Source organism: Heterodontus francisci, chromosome 10 (genome assembly GCF_036365525.1).
Source record: "Heterodontus francisci isolate sHetFra1 chromosome 10, sHetFra1.hap1, whole genome shotgun sequence".
In the NCBI taxonomy this organism is placed as follows: domain Eukaryota; kingdom Metazoa; phylum Chordata; class Chondrichthyes; order Heterodontiformes; family Heterodontidae; genus Heterodontus; species Heterodontus francisci.
This window is the reverse complement of record NC_090380.1, coordinates 88,509,729-88,531,349: the sequence shown is the minus strand read 5'-3', so window position 1 is coordinate 88,531,349 and position 21,621 is coordinate 88,509,729. Positions and strand designations below refer to the sequence as shown.

At 45.6% G+C, this 21,621-nt stretch overlaps 1 protein-coding gene across 11 annotated transcripts in view; it reads right to left on the bottom strand.

The window, feature by feature from the left end:
* The window catches only part of LOC137374613 (type 2 lactosamine alpha-2,3-sialyltransferase-like), a 144,903-nt gene that overhangs the window by 78,711 nt on the left and 44,571 nt on the right, over positions 1 to 21,621 (bottom strand). For 7 of the 11 annotated variants that reach the window (XM_068040988.1, XM_068040987.1, XM_068040995.1 and 4 more), the window contains one exon: positions 16,081 to 16,192. The exons of the other annotated variants lie outside the window; for them this stretch is intronic. The gene's annotated coding sequence lies outside the window, so the exon portion shown is untranslated. The remainder of the gene's footprint in view (positions 1 to 16,080; positions 16,193 to 21,621) is intronic. 11 annotated transcript variants of the gene reach the window in all.

Below are 21,621 nucleotides of genomic sequence, written 5' to 3'. Positions count from 1 at the left end.
CCAGTCCTACACGGTCCCGGGCCGGTCAATCCAGGACAACATCCACCTGGTCCAGGACCTGATCCATCTTTCCCAGAGGACTGGTCAGTCGGTCGCCTTTCTCTCCCTCGATCAGGAGAAGGCATTCAACAGGGTGGATCACGAATACCTTTTCGGGACTCTGCACGCTTTCGTACTCGAGCCGCATTTTGTGGCCCGGGTCCGACTTTTATACGCCGTCGCAGAGTGTCTAGTTAAGGTTAACGGGTCCTTGACTGCACCCCTTTGCTTTGGGAGAGGAGTGAGTCAGGGATGCCCCGTATCTGGCCAATTATACACCATCTGCGTGGAGCCCTTCCTCTGCCTGCTTCGCAGGAGGTTGACGGGATTGGCTCTGCGCGAGCCGGCCATGCGGGTCGTCCTTATGGCTTACGCAGACGACGTGCTCCTCGCGGTCACAGATCCCGTTGACTTGCGGAGGACGCGCGACTGCCAGCAGACCTTTTCTGCCGCGTCCTCCGCGAGGATCAATTGGGAGAAATGTTCCAGGCTCCTGGTGGGTCAGTGGCGGGTGGACTCCATGCCAGAGGAGTTGACGCCTTTTGCGTGGAGCACCAAGCACCTCCTCTATCCGGGAGTCCACCTTAGCCCTGCTGAGGAAGCCTGGCCGGCAAACTGGCAGGAGTTGGAAGCGAAAGTCAACGCTCGACTGGGGGGGCTGGACAGGACAGCTCAGAGTGCTTTCCTAGAGGGGCCGAGCGCTGGTCATAAACCAACTGGTGGCCTCCATGTTGTGATACCAGTTGGTCACTTTGGCCCCGCCCCCTGCATTTGCCACCAAGATCCAGAAGAAACCCGTCGATTTCTTCTGGGGCAAGAGGAAACACTGAGTCCCTACCGTGGTAGAGTCTCCCGATCGAGGAGGGCGGCCAGTCGCTGGTGTGCGTCCGCATTCAGGCTGCGACTCTCCGCCTTCGGACCCTGCAGAGATACCTGTACGTCGAGCGTCCTCCTAGATGGTGTGTGCTGACGACGTATTTTTTCCGCCAGTGTCACTGCCTTCAAGACGACACGCAGCTGCCGGCAGAGTCCGTTAGCCGCGCCTCGCTGAGGGAGTTGCATGTCTTTTACCGGGATCTATTCAGAGTCTGGAACACGGTCGCCTCCAGTTAGGGTGCTCCCCCGCCGGCGGAGGGGAGCGCCTCGGCTGTCCGGGTGGCGAACTCCGGGGACGGACCGGCGGGCGGAGTAGCTGAAGCCCCCGGGACGCCCCTCACTGCGGGTGGCGAGGGAGCTTGGGAGTGCGGAGCGCTCCCGGCCGAGCTGACCCCTGTTCGGCCGGAACAGCTCATCGGACCCAGGCCCCGAAACCCTCCTTGGGAGCCGGTCCCGCACAACCCAAGCCGCCTCTCGGAAATGCCCTCCGTGCCATTCCAATCAGCGCAGAGGGGTTTCCTGTACGGGCTGCTCCTGCACACGCTCCACTTCCTCGCCCTCGTCAGCCGGCCGGACACGCCCTGGCGGTCCGCATTGCCATCTGGTGGCGAGGGGAAACCCCGATGGAGGTCTCTCTACGCGGGAGTCCTCCCCCTTTACATCGGGGACCTGGGGTGGAGGGTGTTGCACAGGGCAGTCCCATGCAATAGACTTTTAAGTAGGCTCACGGACTCCCAGGGCACCTGTACTTTGAGGCCTGGACGAGTCAGTGTTCCATGTATATATGGAGTGTGCGAGGTTGCAGCCCGAGTATTTGAAGGGGCTGCGCCTCAGGTTCTGGCTGCACTTCAGTCCCACGCTCCTGATTTTTGGGCACCCGGTACGGAGGGACGTGGGCCGGGAGGAAGATCTCCTCGTCGGTTTGCTCCTGGGCCTGGCCAAGGTGGCAATTCACAGGTCCTCCCTGATTGCCTGCTCCTCTTCCACGGTTACGTTTGCGCCCGGGTGTCCCTGGAGAAGGAGCATGGGGTGTCCGCCGGTACGCTCGAGACCTTCTGCGACGGGTGGGCACCGCAGGGCCTGGAGTGCTTTATCGACGCAGAGAATGGCATTTTAATTTGAGTTTTTGGTTTATTTATCTGGTTTTAGTAAAGTTATTTTTTTTTTAAATATATATAATAGAGGTAAATTGGTTCAACAGCTGATTTGTCCAAACGTATGACTGATGGATATCTTTGATGAATAGGAATAAGTTTCCTCCTGTTTCTTTTTATAGTACCTTCCTGAGGTTTGTACTCAAGAAGATCGCTGTTGATTCTCATCCCTCTGGACATTTACTCCTTGTCTGCTTTGGTCTCATACCCATTCCTTTTGTCCTGTCAACTTTGATAGGAAACACTGTACCAGGAACCCATTATAATTATAGGCTTGTTGTCTTCTGGAAGACTTTTCCCTATCTTGAATTCTGATAACCCTGGACTCCTAGCCCTGGAACTAACTTTTTTGGGTAGTATTGGAAATTGTGTTCTAAGCTTCCTTCCCATCAACAGTTCTGATGGTGCTAATCTTCATAGCGATGGAGTAGCTCTGTCGTTCAGAAGCATCATTTGAAAATCTTGATTTTTCTTTAACAGTGCTTTAATAGTTCTGATTCCTTGCTCAGCTTTTCCATTAGACTGGATATCTAGGGGAACTTGTTAGATGTACAGATCCTGTTTTCCACAAAGTGCGTGACGTAGTAATTTGCAAATTGCAGTCCATTATCGGATACTATCTGGTCAGGTATATCATGGTTTGCAAAGATTTCTTGTAACACTAAAATGACTGCTTCAGTTGTCATGGTTAAACGTTTAACCTCAATAAGTAGTCAACAACAATCATCAGGTAGGATTTTTCATTAAATAGGAATAGATCCACCCCCAGACATTCCCACAGCCTGGTTGGGAATTGGTTCAAAATAAGAGGTTATCTCTGATCCTGTCTGTGCACTGCACAAACCTGGCAATTTGAAACCATTTCTTCTATATTTTTCGATATTCCTGGCCACAACACACCCGAGCTTGTGCTCAAACTTTAATTCTGCCCATATGACCCTTGTGTATTTTCTCCAAAATATCTACTGGGAGTAACTCTGGAATCAATCACCACAAACCAGCAAATCATCCACTACGGTAAAACGTCTGTGTTCGAAGATGATTTTCATCCTCTTACCCTTGGGACTCTGCTGCATCCAACTTTGCTTACAACATTGGCAGATATACATGCACTCTTCATCTTGCATCTGCGCATGACCAATTTCTTGGAGCTTTTTTGAACTTGCCGGACTTTTTTTTTATGCAGTGACTTGAGAATATGACTCAATTTCATTAATAAAGTTAACATCCTGCTGGGTAGGATGATTGACCTTAGCACTAGACAATGCATCTTGCTGTTGTTTGTTGCTTGCCTTGTATGTATACCGTTTCGTACGTGAACCTCATTAGCCTCAACCGGAATCTTTGGATTCATTGGAAGCATCCTAGCGGATTCCTCTTTGTCAATTAAGGAAACTAGAGGTTTGTGGTCTGTCTCTATGACAACCTTTAAGCAAATAATATAATCTAAAAACTTCTCAAGCCCAGGTGACAGAGCTTCTTTCTTTTTCCTTTCTTATGGCATACCTCATCTCAAAGTCAGACAATGCCCATGAAGCATAATAGACAGATCTTCAACTTCCATCTGGCTGTACTTGGAAAAGGACTACCCTTATCCCTATAGACGAGACATCAGCTGCAATTGTGGTTGGAAGTGAACGGTTATAATGCGCTAAGACATCTGGCAAAAATCAGCATTTCCTTGATCCTTTGAAATGCATCCCAGCACCATGCTTGAGCTTTCCTCAATAGTTGTCGCAAAGGCTCGGTAACTTGCGCTAGATTAGGTAAGAATTCTGATTGACCATGCCAAGGAACTGTTGAAGATTGTGGACAGAAGTAAAAGGTGGGAATTCGCTAATGGCTCTCGTCTTTTACAGGTCTGCATGATGCTGCTACTGCTGACATGTCCTTAAAAACTATTAGACGGCATTTTTGGAAACTCACACTTCTCATTAATTGTTAGACCTTAGTCTTGTAGAGGATTCAAAACCGCTCCCGCACTCCGGTCACATTCGTCAATGGACTCACCGTGAACTAAGCTGTCATCCATATGGCATATTTACACTTTCAAGGCCCCATAGAATAATCAACATAGTTCTTTGGAATATTTCCGGTGATGTTATACTGAATGGCAGCTGGTTAAAACAAAATCATCCAAATGGAGTAATGAAGGCAGTCAAACTTGACTTCTTATCCAATGGAACTTGCCAAAAGCCACTACTCGCATCAAGCTTCGTGAAGACGATACTTTCGGATAACTTTGCCAAACTTTCGGCCACTGAGGATATCAGATGAAATTTTCGCACACAGCCTTAAGTTGAATTAAGTCTACACAAATGCAACGATCAATGTTAGGTTTAGGAACTGGAACCATTCCCGACCACCACTCTGTAGGTGCAGTAACAGGAGAAATGATGCCTGTCCTGGTCATGTCTTCTAGCTAATGTTGGACTTGCTTCATTAGTGAGCTTGGAATCTTCCTAGGTGTGAAAAGATAGACTGGTTCAGCATCATTTCACAAAGTAATACTATATTCGGTCTTCAGTCTCCCTAGACCAGTAAACAATTTCGGGAATTCCTTTTGGAAGTGACTCCTGGATTCTTGTTGCTCAACTTCTTCCACTTTCTTTATAAGAAGGTGGTCAATACAAGCTCTTCTACTTGAGAGAATTTCTGATTCCTTAGAACATAGTGTTTCTAATATCTGCTTTCCCTTGTACTGGAGTGTTGCCTACAGCTTCTCCTCAACTTCCAGTTCAACCCCTCCTGGGCCACGTAACTGAGTTTCTGTTGGTAATGCATTGATACCCACAGCTTTGTCTGATAAAACTGTTAAACTTGCTCCCGTGTCCAATTTAAAATTAGTGATATGTCCGTTATCATGTATCTGCAGACCAGAATGCCTGATTAGGATCATTGATTTCACCAAGAAAGTCTTTTGATTTCTCTCCTGATGGAGGTTGTTTAACTTCATTAACCACTCTATGCTTGGTTCTTTTCCTTTTGAACTTGTGGGAGTAGAGATTTTACTTTGTTGCATTTCACCAAAATGCCTCATTTTCTTACAGTGGAAGCATTCAACTTTATTTGCAGGTCAATGTTCGTGCCTGTGGGTATTTTTGGCATATCACTGGCAGGATTTAATGGCGTCTTTCCTTCCCTTATGTGCACCTACATTTCTGGCGCTTCTTTTACAGCCCTCTGGTTAAAAGGAACTATATGGTTGCTGGAGGTTTCCTGAACCAGCATCTATCTTCACCGCTCAGGATTGCTGTGTTGTTCTTCCAGACCTCTGCTTTTCTCACTAGCTGAATAGCTTTGTCCAGGGCAAGGTCTTCTTTCGACTGCAATTAATCTTATAGGGATTCATCAGCAATATCTACTGCAATGCAGTCTCTTACCTGATTCTGCTTTAAAGTCTCCATATTCACATCCTTCAGCTAGTCAGTAAAGGTTATTAATAAAAGTATTGACTGTTTCGCCTGGTTTCTGGACACTTCTGTTGAATCTTGCCCTAAAATCTTATTGCTCCCCAGATAGAATTAACTATCAAAAGCTTTTAAAATTTCATCAAATCTGGCAGATGTCTCATTAATGCGTTGTCTTTCAATATCATCTGCTATTGCCCCAATAGAATACAGCAATGAGTTAACTTGTTCGACTTCAGACTGGCTGTCTAATTTGGAAGCAATTCTGTATCTCAAATCTTTTTTTTCCAATCAGAGTGACCAATTTTGGGTTCGGTTTGGCCCTTTCATGTGTCCGAACCCCCCTCGAATTGTGAATTTAAGCTCCATAGCTTCAGTTTGTTTCACTTTCACTTTTGCGTTTTCCCTCCAGTATCGGAAGTTTCCTGCACTTTTCAGCCCAATGGCGACTCCTGCTATGGCTGACGTTTCTCCCTTTGAAATCTCGCTGCTAGACTTTAATTTTATTTCTCCTGATTTTAAACAGTTTTATAACGTTACTGCTATACTCCTTTAACTCCCTTCTCAGTGAATCGACTATTTGCAGCCCTGTTGTTTGTGTCTTTTTTCTGTTCACTCTGGTCGACACGTATAATGGCACCGACTTCTGATGAGCCCTCATTAAGGACTTTCCTGGTGCTGCCTGCCTAGGACCGTTAGGGACAAATATTTCACTCTGTTTCAGGGTTGCTCACCAGATCATCATTGCTTGGTTCACTGACTCGAAGCCTTAGATCGCTGGACCAATTTCTACCCGCTGATTTCCCGACTCTCCGTGTCTGGAGCTCTGGAGTCTTTTGCACAGCCTCTTGATATCTGCAGTTTTGGCACTTGTTTTCAGGTCAACCCCCTTCAAAATACTTCTTCAAATTCTTGTTCTGGGTGCTGCATGGTAGAACTACCATTGTATTGAATCTCACCGCTGATCACCATCTTGTATGTTTGGTACGTTGCCACCTTAGTTAGTGTAGCTCAGTAAGATTCTTTACTCAGGAGTAATTACAACATTAACCTTTATTACATTAGAACTATGTACAGGTTCACATTAATCTCGGTGACTCCTCTGAAGCCATGCTGCATTTCTCGGAGTCTCATGTAACCTCGAATCATGGTAGAAGGTATTCTTTACACTTCCTCAAAATTAACCATTTCAGACCCTTATACTACACAAGTAAGCCTGGATGGAGAGGCAGAGGTGGTCAGCAGCCATGGGGTGACCACTGCCCCGGACATGGGTCCAGTGCAGGAAGTCAACAATCTCTTTTGGTCTGCTCCACACCTCTCCTGTTGGGGCTTGCATGTGGGGACATGGCAGACAGCATGACAAGAGGAGGGAGGCACCACAAAGGTGCTGATAAAGGGGGTTAGTCATCATCACATCCTGGCAGGTGCATGGCTGCATCTTGGCCACAGGCCACCTTCTTTCACCCCCATCACCTCCCCTGACAGTGCACGTGGAAAGCAGCCATGTTGGTAACCCCAGCGAGGACAAGGGGCTGCCACTAGCAGAACAGCTATCTTGCTCTTCCTGTGAAGTCCATCTCCCTCTGTCCACTTGCAGGACAAGCGGTCCCATAAAAGCAGGAAGACTTCACAGACTGACAGAGGAATTGCAGACATATGGCCTCTCTCAATGGCTGAGGAGGAGGCACTCGAGTTAGCAGACACCAAGAGCAGCAGCTCAATAGCTGATGGAGAGACTGGAGTCTCGACACAAGAAAGGAAGGAGTGTCTGCAGATGCAGATCACGCATGGCTAGCATGACTAGGTCTGCAATGCCTAACCCACACACTTATGTTCTCTCATGCATATCAGCATCTGAATGCTGGAACAAAAGGGGAACAGCCATCAACCTCTGAGGAGGAGTAGTCAGAGGAAGCACCATTACATGCACCTTCCACCAGCACAGATATGGTCACCTTGGTGGTTACGCATTCGATCTTAGTATTGGGGTCACATTGTACACACGCCCAAGCAGATGGCTGAGACAATCAAGGCCACTGACAGTTGGAGGACTGTGGGTGGCCAGGCCATTCCTGAGCCCCAGTGTCATGATGCAACTCTGGTGTCGACATCAGAGGGCATGCTGGAGTTGCAGAGAGGGGTAAGACAACATATGGTAGTGAGTTACCAGAGGTCATGCAGTGCCATAAGTGGATGATGGAGGAATCCATCCACGAGATGAGTTCTGCCATATCTCAGGCATGTACACACACGGCTTCCTCCATCGAGAGGTTGGCGACCCTCATGGAAAGGAAGATCCCATAAATGCAAGTAGACCTGCACACCATCACCTTGGCCACGACGATGCAGCAGTGGCAGTGAGAGAAGGACAAGGCACCTGGAGTCTACGCCAGCTCCTCATCCTTCTCTGGTCAGCAGACAGGTTCAGGTGAGCTTCGAAAGTGAGGCGGCGGCACTGACCTCCACAGCTGGGGGCTTCCCACAGGGTGCTGCAAGCATAAACAGCAGTTCCTCAGCCCTTCCACCAATGAGCCCAGCTTCAATACCCACGACGCTTGAGGAGAGTCCTACACCTGTGCTGGAAACCCTCAGGCAGCCAGGGCCCTCCAGGCCTCAGGTAGCCAAAGTACAGCCTCCAAAGTCATCACAGGCCAAGGGGCAGCCTGATCAGCAGCCTGCCTCCAGCACAGCTGCTAGCACAGGAGTCAGGCCTTGAAAACTCAAACCTATACAAGTAGACCGAGAACACTTGGGATTTCACGGGTGTTTGAAATATGACATTTGTTTTCTCATATCAATTTCTTTTGTTTTTGAGATTAACTTTCATTGTGGAAAATAATTATTCTATCATGCCTTAATTATGAACGACTAACTTCACCCTTCCCTCTTAACGGATGCCAATGTAGGCACAGCCCTCATTTGAATAGCATCTCCCATAGACCATAGCACATGGTTAAGTTGGATGCTAGGCATGGAAGACAAGTAGAAAGGCAAACTGCATGCACTGAGGTGAGTCTTAATTTATTTTACTCAGCGGTGTTACGACTGACCGCTCAAGACAAAGCCCCCAATCAAAATGCACGATTCTGATTGCGGTGGGAGCAACGCACTGTCAAACCAGTTCTGCCACTCCACAGATAGCTTAACATATCACTTTAAACTTTCCAAATGAAAGAAAACCACAGCCAAATTGTACCATCTATTAACCCCGAAATGAGGCTAACCAAACCAAGGTGTCTTTAGATCAACAAATTAACTGTTTAATTTGAAAAACTAAATTCTTAAACACAAAGAGATAAACATTTAAAATAGAAAAATTATTGTCCTTGCAGATTTACACTCCTGCCGAAGTGGAATCTTCCAATGTGGAACTGTCCAAGGTTGGTTGAAGTCCTCACAGCCACCCGACGGGGGAAAAGAAAACACCCAACATCCGAAACCACAGCTCCTCCTTCATCCAGCGACGACCTCAGCCGAGCAACAATTCGCAAACACTTCAAGGAATCAATTTGGCTCTACAAATTTGAGGGGTGAAAAAGTGATCAATCTAAAATTCACCTTCCTTCAGTTTAAACCATCAGAGAACTCGGTTAGGTTCATGCTGGTCCAGCTGTCTGTCTGTGTCTGAGAGTTAGAACAGTCTGTTTCCACTATAAGCCAGTTCAAAATTAAATTGTAACATTGTATCGCTCGAACCTCATTGAGTGGCTGTATCCAAGGGCAAACAGAATGCATTCTGTGACTCAGTCCCTGGAGCCTGTTGCCTTAAAGCAGCACTGATCCTTTTACAGCCTCAGGAGGTACACAGCATACCTCCCGGAAAAGAAAAAAAACTACAGGATCATAACAGAGGCCACCATGGTGGAAGTGGCTAAGTATGAGACTCTCTTTCCTCCTTGGCTCATCACTCAATGTGCCTGGCCTCCAGTGCAAGGGCTTCAACATCTAGTGCTGCCTGCTCATCACCCTCCTCCTCGTCGGTGGAGGAGTGGCGGTCAACCATGTCCTCCCGCCTCTGCAGTTCCAGATTGTGCAGAGCACAGAAAACCACCACAATACATGAGACCCTCGCTGGCACATTCTGCAGGGCTCCACCAGATCAATCAAGGCACTGGAATCTCATCTCCAGTGGCCAAATGGCCTGCTTGATTGTTGCTCAGGTGGAGCTGCGGCAAGTATTATACCTCTCCTGTGCTGCAGAGAGAGGGTTCCTCGGCGTCAGTAGCCATGCCTTCAATGGGTAGCCCTGGTCCCCGAAAATCCATCCCTGCAGGCAAGCGGGGGGCCTGACGAGCTGTGGCACCTGGGACCGAAGTATGTAGGCATCATGGCTGCTGCCCGGGAAGTGGGCACACACCAGCAGGGAATGCTTTTGGTGGTCACAGACCAGTTGAATGCTGATGGAATGGAAGCCCTTTCTGTTGATGGAGGCTGGCTGGTCCATTTGGAGCCTTGATGGCCATATGCTTGTAGTCTATCACACTTTGTACCTGGAGAAATCCATAGCAATAGCCCCGAATCCGATGGCCCTCTCGGCCTAACTGTCCTGGTCGGTCTGCTAATGCACACACAGTCGCCGGCCCTCTTGAAAAGGGCAATGTTCACTCCCTTGGAGTGGTGGGCTGCTGCCTGGGAGATCCCAGGCATGTCCCTAGTGGATCCTTGGAATGATCCAGATGTGTAAAAGTTTCACAGTGATGTTCAAGGGCACGAGCATAAGGTGATTACCAAACCCAAAGGTCAGAACCCGTCCTGCAGCATAGCACACAAGTCACTGACAGCCTCCCAGGTGAGGCGTCCAAGCGGCACTGTCCGCACAGACTACATTTGGAGGAAGTTGACTCGAGTCTGATATACTATCTGGCGCAGATGGGCCCTTCTTGGCATGGCTGGCTGCTTTTGCTGGTCATGGAGCTTCACAGGCAGACACAGCTGTATCCTAGCTCTCCCTCCATCGGAGGCACATCATGCCACGGGGGTCCAAAAAGACAGGGTGTACGAGACCCATGCCAGGTGACCAGTATGCCTCCAGAGCAGCGTCCTTGCAGAGACGACCCTGCCATGGCAGCTGTCTCCGGCAGACTCCCTGATGGCCCACATAGCCCACCTTTGTTGACAGCTGACAGTCTCACCCAACCGGTTGGAAATCAGTTACGACCACCAAAACCAAGGCCAGCCCGCACCCCCCCGCCCCCTTGCAAATCACCCGAGACCCAGCCCACCTGGTACTGCCAGGCCACCCGGCACTCCCAGCCCACCCATGCAGAACACACAGTACTGTAGGCCGACAAAGGCCTCCGCTTCCCCCTTCTTCTCTGTAGTGCTGGTCGTGGCTGCCTGTCAAGGCACGGAGACCTTGTCTCAGTGCCGCGAGCTTTCAGCGGCCAGGGATCCGAAGGCACACAAGGGTCACCTGACCACAATTCCGAGCACCTCAATTGAATCGCTTATAATTACATGCTAATGTATTAAAACTAACTGTTCCACAATTTAAATTGCACTCCCGTTACTGACTAAATCCGGAACCATTGGATATCTGGGCTGACTCATCCGACGCTATTCTCTGGCCCTCCACGCCTCCATTCCCATTCCAAATGGCCTCGCTAAATTCAGCTCCATATATCATCTCACTTACCATCAAAAACGCTATAGTATATCTACCACCTTCCAAAAAATCATATCCTCGGACTGCAAACTGTAAGATCATAGTATGCGTTCAAATGAATCTACATTTTAGAATGGAATATTTCAATTAATTAGGGAATGTCAGATTTCCAATGATATCACTGTCTGCAAATGGGGCTATATAGTTTCTGTCACCCAGCTTGAAGGAATTACCAGTATTTCAAACTACCTTCATTTTCTTACTGTAGGAGAGAGAGCAAGATTCAATCCATCTCCTCCACTTCTAGACTTGCACATACATTCAATCCTGCTACAATTGAACCCTCACAGGGATAACTGAAGCCCACATCTTCGAGAAAAATATACATTTCATTACTATAAATAAGCAGCTTGTATTTGTTCTTGAGCATAAAGAGAACCTGCTGCTGCAGGTCAACGGTCAAGGCAACCAGTTCCGAAATATAAAGTGTAAACATTTGGGTTTCCAGAACGTTCTGGAGAGACAGTGGTGATGCCTTTTAACCAACAATTGCTCTGACTCCATTTACATACAGTTAAAGCTCACCAAAATACTCTAAAATCTCATGCTCAGTGTGTAAGCCACATTTCTCTATTTGCCTTTTCCAAACATAGTCCTATGATGTGCCAGAGCAAAATCTCAATCATAGAACGGTATTAGCACAGAAAGAGGCCATTTGGCACATTGTGACTATGCTGGCTCTTTGCAAGAGCAACTCTCCTAGGCCCGCTCCTGTCTTTTCCCTTTCGCCCTGCAAATTTTCTCTTCAGGTAATTATGAAATCCCCTTTTGAATCTGCCTCCACCACACTCCCAGGCAGTGTTTTCCAGATCCTAACCACTCGCTATGTGAAAAGTGTTTTTCATGTCACTTTTGCCAATCACCTTAAATCGTTGCCCTCTGGTTGTCAATCCTTCCACCAATGGGAAAAGTTGCTCCCTATCCACTCTGTCAAGACCCCACACGATTTGGAACACTTATCTAATCTCTTAATCTTCTCTTGTCCAAAAGAACAGGCCCAGCTTCTCCAATTTATCCACATAACTGAAGTTCCTCATCCCTGGAACCATTCTTGTGAATCCTTTCTGCACCCTCGAATGCCTTCACATCCTTGCTAAAGTGTGGTGCACAATACTCCAGCTGAAGTCGAACCAGTATTTTGTACAGTTTGATCTTTACTTCCTTGCTTTTGTACTCTTTGCCTCGATTTATAAAGCCCAGTGTCCTGTGTGCTTTATTAATTGCTTTCTCAACCTGCCCTGCAACCTTCAATGAAATATGCACAGATACCCCCAGGTCCCTCTGCTCTTGCACCCACTTTAAAATTGTACCCTTTAAATTATGTATCGAGTAGAATTTTATGATTGCCACAGCAATCCCAACAGTGGGAACGGTAGTTGTCGTAACTTCCACTGCTGCTGCAACTTCCATTCCACAAGCTATTTTGTATGTAAACGAACCGTATGGCAACAGGCACAGGGGACACGAGATCATGCGTCAGGTGCGGCATTTCATTAGTGGAACCCGCTGTCACTGCCCCAAGCACCATGATTGCCACAGATATAAAACATCCTGTGCTTGCAGCCTCAAGGAGCAGCAGCCTTCCTTTCATGTAAGTATCTTCAGACCAATTTAAATTGAAGCTTTTACTTAAATCAAAATGCTTCCTCCTTTATTTTGTGAAAGTCACCATCAACTTCACATCATTCATTTTCCCTGCAGCTAAAGTGAGTCAAATGGCAGCTAATAGGCAGCGTCCCACCCCATGGTTCAGTGATGTCTCCCTGCAGGTTTCTCCACCAGGCTGTCAGGAAAAGACGAGAGGTCCACTTCCTTGCAGATGGACTCAGAAGACCCTCCCGCCTGATCAAGGCGGCCTGGATAGAGGTAGCAGAGGCGGTCTCGAATCTTGGGACCACTCGGAGTACATGGGTGCAGTGCTGCAAGCGCATCAATGACTTGCTCAAATCAGCAAGGGTAAGTGGGCTTGGCGAAGCAGCTCCATTGTTTTCCTTCCTTGCTCCATGTCTTTAAGGCAGAGGGTATACAAGGAAATGAGTGAGCAGCCTTGGTGCCATTCACTAAATGATTTTATGCCAAAATGAAGACTGGCATTGCTTATGTGCTTGGGAGGTGTCATATGAAAGGCACTACAGAATGAGTGGTGTTAATGCATGTATGCAATGGCTGTGATGCATCATTTGCCATGTCATTAAATCTGCACTACTTGCTGCAGGATGAACAAAGCCACAACCAGCACGAGCGGGCTAGAATGGCAGTGGGGGGGGCGGGGGGTCCCTGACATATGGCTGCTGACCACGATTGAGGAGGCAGCCTCTGGAGATTGTGAGAGAGGAGGAAGGCATGGCGAGTGGAGATGGCTAGGCAGGAATCACAAGGCGTAAGGATAAAGTGTCATCTCTGCTCTTCGACATATGCGGAAACGGAAGGAAATTGTGTGAAGTCATGTGAAGCATATGCGGTGTCTCAACGGCAGGTCCCTGCACTCATGTCATGGAACACACGTGGCCCAAGCCTCCTCCTCTGGGGAGGAGGAAGCAGCCAGTGCCACAGGGTGCACGGTCACCTGCCACTTCTTCCAACTCCATGAGCGCAGTTACATTCACATGATTCACCAGGGGTGGGTGGGGTTAAGATTAGAACCTGCATCACAAGCTGCTGATCACAACAGACACGTCCCAGCAGCTGAGAGAGACTGTGCCAGCTGAGTCCCCTGACAAATCGAAGGACTGCTGGGGACCAGGCCCCTGCTCAGCCCCATGCTCGTGATGATCCTGTTTGTAGCTATGAGAAGTCTGCTGGATGTGCAGTAAAGCCATGTGGAAAATATGTCGATGCCGAAGGTCATGCGTGGCTTTGCACGTGCCATGGAGGAATCCACACAAGCCATGATGTCTGCCATGTCCTAAGAACTTGAGTGTATAGCTTCATCAGTTGAGAGCTTGGCAAGCTCCGTGGCAAGTCTGGTGGAGCACTCAAGCCATATGCGATCTGACCTGCTCTCCATCGCTGATGCTGTGGGGTCCATGCAGCAGAGTCTTAGCAAGAGGGGGACGAGGAGCTTGGACCTCCCTCCGGGTGACCCTTCCCCTCAGGGAGACAAGCAGATGCTATCATGCACACATATGGAGGAGGAGCACATACCAGCCTCACAAGACACCCCAGGGTAAGAGATGTGTCGTCCCCCCTCCAGCATTGATCCCCTTACCTCCAGCAGGCGAGCACACAGGGGATACCAGTGCTACAGACTTCCCAGTATGATGGAGCCAAGGCCCATTCCTCCAGAGGATGCCCATTACGGTCATCCACAGCAACAGGTCAGCGCACTGAGCAGACTGCCTCCACCTCAGCTGCTAATGTCGGATAGTACGTAGATGTGGTGGGAGAAAAAGGAAACTGAAACAGTTTTGAGTACAAAGGTGGCATGGGTGATGTACATAATTGAGAGAATGGATTACATTTTTATTTCATTTAAAATTTGATCCACTCAACAATTTGCTTGGTTCAGAAAGATACAAAGATGTTTTTTGGAGCCTATGGCAGGAATGCAATGACACACAAAGCAGCTCAGAAAATGTCTACTGTCCATTTTTCATTGGAATTTGAGCTTTCAGGTTTCAATGTTGGCTGTTTTCCTATTGATGATTATTAACTTTTCCCAATACAGTCATGCTTTATTTTTGTTTAACGCTGCTAGCAGAGGTGTGTATCTGCATTCATCGTAGCCAATAAATGATTTCAAATGCTTATCACATGAAAGTGCAGCACCACTTTGTTAAGATTGCAGCGATGAATAAGACCTCGTGCAAAAGTGAATTTCTGTGGGGGGGGGGGGTAGAGTTGTTCCAATTCTCCTCCCAAAGTTCTTCGATGATGTGACGTATTGTTCGCTGAAATGTGCACAAATTAAGTTCTCCCGGATGTCCCTTGTAGGTCTCTCCCTGGCCCTCATATCGAGGATGGCATTGTTGTCCTCCTCACCCTCTTCATAATCACCCTCATCTGAGGAGGACTGGCATTCCTCCTGTTCCTCCGCTTGCAGAATGTTGTCGTGTCTAATTGCAAGGTTGTGCAAGGCATTTCAGATGACATCCTTAGGCGTCTCTGGCATGATCTCTGACATTTGTAGGTAATTTGTCCTTGTCCTGAAGATGCGATAACATGCCAGTGCCAGTCTTCAATAATGCCATTCTTGGATGTTATCATTTGGAGCATCCTCACTTTCTTGTTGTGTTTGTTGCTGATGCTCAGGCATCAAGAGTCGAGGGGGAAAAAAAAAAGACCCTCTTAGTTATTGTCAAATTTTGAAATTGTGCCCTGCGCACCCAAGTCTAGGTCATTAATATATATCCAGGCACGCTCACTGTAGTTCTATTTAGGAGGTTGCCATGCTATTAAGATTTCTATTGAAAATGAAGAGTTAAGTCAATCCTGAGGCAGGACATAATCCATTAGAGTGAATCGTTAAAGTGGCCTGCATCTGCACAATAATGAAGCTTCTGTGAACCTCGAGATGGGCGTCCTCTGGTCAGTTATCATTTCTTTACCTCTAAACAATACTTAACGGGTCTATTTTTGGAAGACTATTCAAGGCTACCTATCAAATTACCAGGGCCTGGGTTTGATATACTGGCCTACGAGTTGCCTTCGTGTTGTAACTGCAACGATTCAAGGTTGAGGTTGTTTTAGTTTCTGTCAATATTTTCCTGTGAGCCAGTCAACATAAAATCAAAAGAGAAGCCTTTTAAAATTTAATTTATTAACATTTCATTACTAGGACAAATAGCTTTTGTAAATCCAGCAATAACTCTTCTTTAATCCTACTTGGATTCTTGGCCAAAGTTTTCTTTGTGTGTATAATTCTACTGCCGTTTGGACATATAAATGATTAAGAGAGCACTCAATGTGAAATATACTTCAACTTAGTACTCACTTTCTTTTAGGAACAAAATCTAACAAAATGATGATTGTAGTTCTGCACTTCGGATCCTCCAAAAAGCCCACTTAGTCCAGATACAAGACTGCTTCTCCCTTAGAGTGCCGTCCTAAGAACATATGAACCGAATTAAAATCATTCAACTCCTTGAATCTGTTCTGCCATTCTGTCAGATAATGCTGATCTCTACCCCAACTCCATTTACCCACACTTGCTCCATATACCCACCAAAACTCTATCAAACTCAGTCTTGAAAATTACAATTGACCCAGTATCGACAGCCTTTTGGGGAAAAAAACAAAACAGTCTTAGATTTCACTACCCTTTGTCTGAAAACTGTTTTGATTTTACCATTAAATGGGCTAACTCTAATTTTATTATGGCCTCATTCTGGATTCCCCTAAGAAAATAGTTTCTCGGTATGTACTCTAGCAAGTCCCTTCATCATGTTAAACACGTTGATTAGATTACCGCTCTACCTTCTATACTTAAAGGAATACAAAGCAAGTTTACACAACCTGTCCTCATAATTTAACCCTTTAAGCCCCATCATTCTGTTGAATCTGCATTGTAATCAGGAAGGGCAATATATCTTTCCTGAGTAAATAAAAGCAAATACTGCGGATGCTGCAAATATGAAATAAAAACAGTAAGTGTTAGAAATAGGTCTGGCAGCATCTGTGGAGAAAGAAGCAGAGTTAATGTTGCAGGTCAATGACCTTTCACCAGAACTGGCAAAGGTTAGAAAATGTAATAGGCTTTGAGCAAGGGGAAAAGGGGTGGGGTAAAAGAGACCAAAAAAAAGGGAAGGTTTGTTTTAGGGCAGGAGAGATTAAATGACAAAGATGTCATGGAACAAAAGCCAAAAGGGAGTAGTAATAGCCATATTCAAAGACAAAACATTTGTCCAGAGAGAGAATGTTAATGGCAGAATAATGAACAGCTCTGGACGAAAGCAAAAATATGAAGAAGTTTAAGACCGGCACATGGTTAAAACAAAAAAAATCAAAATGGCAGTCATGGTGGTCTGAAGCTGTTGAACTCAAATGGGGAGTCCAGAAGGCTGTAAAGTGCCAAATCAGATGAGGTGCTGTTCCTTGTGCTTGTGTTGAGATTCACTGGAATACTATAGCAGGTCAAGGACAGAAATGTGGGTCTAAGAGCAAGGTGCTAAATTAAAATGGAAAGCAACTGGAAGCTCAGGGTCATGCTGGCAGAGTGCGTGGAGGTGTTTCACAAAGTGGTCACCCAATCTGTATTTGCTCTCCCCAGTGTAGAGACAGCATTGTGAGCAGTATATACAATATAAATTGAAAGTACAAGTAAATTGCTGCTTCACCTGGAAGGAGTGTTTGGGGCATTGGATGGTGAGGAGAGAGGAGGTTCTTTTCCTGAAGTATAGTGTGCAAAACCAAATACAGTACTCCAGTTAGGGTCTAACCAAGGCTTTGTACAACTGAAGCATCACCTTTGTACTCAAACCTCATTAAGATAATCAACATTTCATTCACCTTTTTGATTACTTTTTGTACCTTTGCACTAATGTTTTAGTGATCTGTGCATAGACATCCAAATCCATTTGCTCCTCCACAGATTCTGCTCTTTCACGGTTAACAAAATATTCCGATCAGAGTACATTCCTTTTATACCTTTGCCTCCTCCCTCCCAACCAATTACCAATGCATGTTCCAAATTACCTGCAATTCCATGTAGTTTCATTTCTATTAATCTGCTCTTGTAAAATGCTTTCCATATAGGCAACATCCATGGACACTCTTCTACTCACCATACCAGTGAGCATTATTCATCCAATGCATAGATAGCTCATCCGCACTTCCAGGACAGACTACATAACACACTCAAGTGTCGGGGGTCAAGAAGCAAGATTTATTGCCTCTGCTGCTGGCTGCTTGAAGATGTACATGCGTAAGTATTTTTAGGATGGGTCACGGAACTTTTTTTTTCTACTCTGTTTAAAACAGCGTGCCTTTAAGACTCAGTTTAAAAACTGTGCATCTTTAAGACTGAGAACAGTGTGGAGAGATCAAATGGTGTACTGTAACTTTCAACTGTTTGTAAAAACCAGCTTCAACCAGTTTTGAGAGACACCAGAGAAGCATGCTGAAGGAAGAAGCTGTCCGTTTCTCTTAGCAGAAAAACTACATTGAGTTACAGGCTGTGATTGCCTAAGTAGAGAGAAAAAAAACCCTGGAAAAAGATCATTTGTGTTATGGAAAGTTGTAAACTCCTTTTCACTTCAAAACTCTAGAATTCTCCGTCTCAAGAGTGACTGTCATCGGTTTGTGTTTGCTGGAATTTTCCTACTGATAGATTGCTGGTCTTAAAATCCATGTGGACCCGTTGTTTAGTTTAGAGATACAGCACTGAAACAGGCCCTTCGGCCCACCGAGTCTGTGCTGACCATCAACCACCCATTTATACTAATCCTACACTAATTCCATATTCCTACCACATCCCCACCACCTACCTATACTAGGGGCAATTTATAATGGCCAATTTACCTATCAACCTTTGGCACGTGGGAGGAAACCGGAGCACCCAGAGGAAATCCACGCAGACACAGGGAGAACTTGCAAACTCCACACAGGCAGTACCCAGAATTGAACCCGGGTCGCTGGAGCTGTGAGGCTGCGGTGCTAACCACTGCACCTTGTTTAAAGAACTGTGTGACACCTGTTGTAACCAAAGTGCTTTGAATGTCTATCGAGTAAAGACTGTTCATCAAATCTGTCTGGAGACTTTGAGTGGCATCTGATTTTTTTTTTACACTAGGATACCTCACCCATCAGGAACTTAACCCACAATGACTTAAAGCCCAGTTATTTATCTATTAAGAAACAGCTAATTTTTAAATCATTTTCGTTTTAAAAACTGGTTAACTGTTAGTTTTTGAATGTGTGTGTGTGAGCATGGGGGTTAAGTTAAGAAGTTAAGGTTTTTAGACAAATTTATCTTAGTGTTAAAATTTCATATATTGTTAATTTGTTGTTGTCCAAAAGATCCCTGGGGTTTAATAAAGTGTTTAATTTGCTGTTTTCCAGTTAGGTGGGAAAACTTTAATATGCTACGACCTGTGGAGTGATCAGACTGAATTAACAGTGCATTGCTCCCGCCTCAGTTATAACAATATCAACTGGCGGCTCATCTCTGGAATAACAAATTGGGGTCTTGCATCTGGCATCATATTAATTGCTCTCGCGTCTAGGATCATATTAATTGGGGTGCTCGACTGTCCGGATCTAAACCCAACGCCAATTATGTGAATAAGGGGAGTAACAATTTTTTTTTTTTTTTTAAATAAAAAGGAACCAGGTTTCTTGTGTACTAAGGTACAGTCTATACCATCGGAATGGCATTAGCAATTGCTGCAGAGTTTCTGGGAAAGGAGAATGTGTGTCCCTCAGTGACTTGACAACTTTAACGAAAAGATTTGGCAGCAAAGTTGGAGTTAGAGTTGAAATCAGGTGCTAAAAAAGCAAAGAAAATTGACATCATAGCCCAACATTTAAAATTAGAAGACGACGATGCGAGGAGGAACAAGGTAGTAAGTCAATGGATGCAGTGGAATTGGCTAAGATTCAGTCAGAAACAATAAAAGTTGAACAGGAAAAAGAGCAAGAAGAAAACTTGAACCTGCAAAAGAGGGAAGGGAGAAAGAGAGGGAATTTAGGCTAAGAGAGACGGAACAAAGACAAAGGGGTGGTTTGGACTCCAGGGAAAATTCAGGTCAGAAAGAATTTGAATTCAGCCCAGGACCCAGCGAAAAGCTGTATAAGTTTATACAGGCTCTTCATAAGCTTGCAGAAAGGGATGTAGAGACATTTTTCATATCTTCTGAAAAAATAGCCAAACAGGTGAAATGGCCGAAGGAAAGCTAGACACTGCTTATGCAAAGCAGGTTGATGGGCAGAGCTCATGAAGTTTGCGCCATGCTTCCTGAAGAGGCTTCTCCAGATTATGAGATGGCAAAAAAGGCTGTTCTCACTACGTATGAGTTAGTCCCTGAAGCTTACCATCAGAGGTTTCAGAACGTACGGAGATTGGCGTATGCAGACGTATGCAGAATTTGAGAGGGTGAAGCAAATTAATTGCGACTGTTGGATACGGGCATTAAGGATGGAAACCACTTATGAGAATCTTGGAGAAATGATTCTCTTGGAAGAGTTTAAAAATTCAATTCCTTCAGTAATGAGAACTCATGTAAATAACCTGAAAGCTTTGAAAGCTAGACAAGCCGCAGAGATTGCAAATTTTGAGCTTGTTAATAAGCAAAAACCTTTTGACCATCATCCCCATAAACCAGAGGATAGAAAATGAGTGTGTGTATCTGGGAAAGGAAGGCAAGTAGCCGAGGACAAGAAGGAACAGGTGAGAATGCCCCAGCATCACATCCTCAGGCCAGAAAGGAAGGAAGGTGCGCTAGCCACAGTGTTATCATTGCCACAAAACGGGTCATCTTCATTCAAAATGCTGGAAATTGTGAGGTAAACCCATAGGACTTGTTGGGGTATGTAAAGTTAAAGCAGAGGAAAAGACTCAGAGTATAGCAGACCAGGCTGTAGCTTTAATGGCAGCTGTAAAACCAGATACAAAAACTAAAGTGAATGTACAGGTTTAGAATAAGATACCTGAAAGTTATAATGAATTTTTGTCAAAGGGGAAAGTAACTCCATATCCTTTAACTGAGGCAGGAAAACCTATTATACTCAGGAATACAGGAACAACCCAAACACTTTTGCTAGGGAAAGATATAACGTTTCCACTAGAGAGTGCCTTGAACACTAAAGTTTTAGTTAATGGAATTGGTGGGGAGTATATACCCATACCTTTAATTTAAAGTACACCTAGACAGTGACCTAATATCTGGAATGGTAACTGTTGTCCACAGTTTACCAGTAAAGGGAATTGATCTACTCCTAGGAAATGATTTGGCTGGATCAAAAACATCAGTTTCTTCAATAATTAGAGGAACCAAGTGAAGTTAGGGAAATGGAACAATTACAGGAACAAGTTCCAGGAATATTTCTTGCATGTGTTGTAACCTGAGCAATATCTAATCAGGATCCATTGTCAGAGGTAAAAGTGGCTCCACAAATAGATAGCCGAGTGTCAGGCAAGCCCCCCACCTGCTAAGAATGAGGAAAATTAATTTCACCATTTTAAACTGTTGAAGGAGGAACTCTCTTTTTAAAAAAAAACAATTGGAGACTCTGACTGGAGAGACATTAGCATATCAACAGACAGTATGTCAAAGGACAAAGGGGCTATTCCCTGCTCCAATTTAATCCACAATGGACTTTTGATCAGACGTTGAAGCATTTCAGGTTAACTGCTAAAATGGCCAAATACACAGAGACGTGGTCAGGCCAGTTTAGTCACATGACTGACTGTTGGAGTTTTTTGAATTTTGAACTTGCCACACAGAAAAAAAAAAACTGAGAAAGCTGCTTGCCCCTGGACTGGAAAATACCTCTCTCCTGTCTCCTCTCATCTTGCTCTCTCCAGCTTCAGAAACCA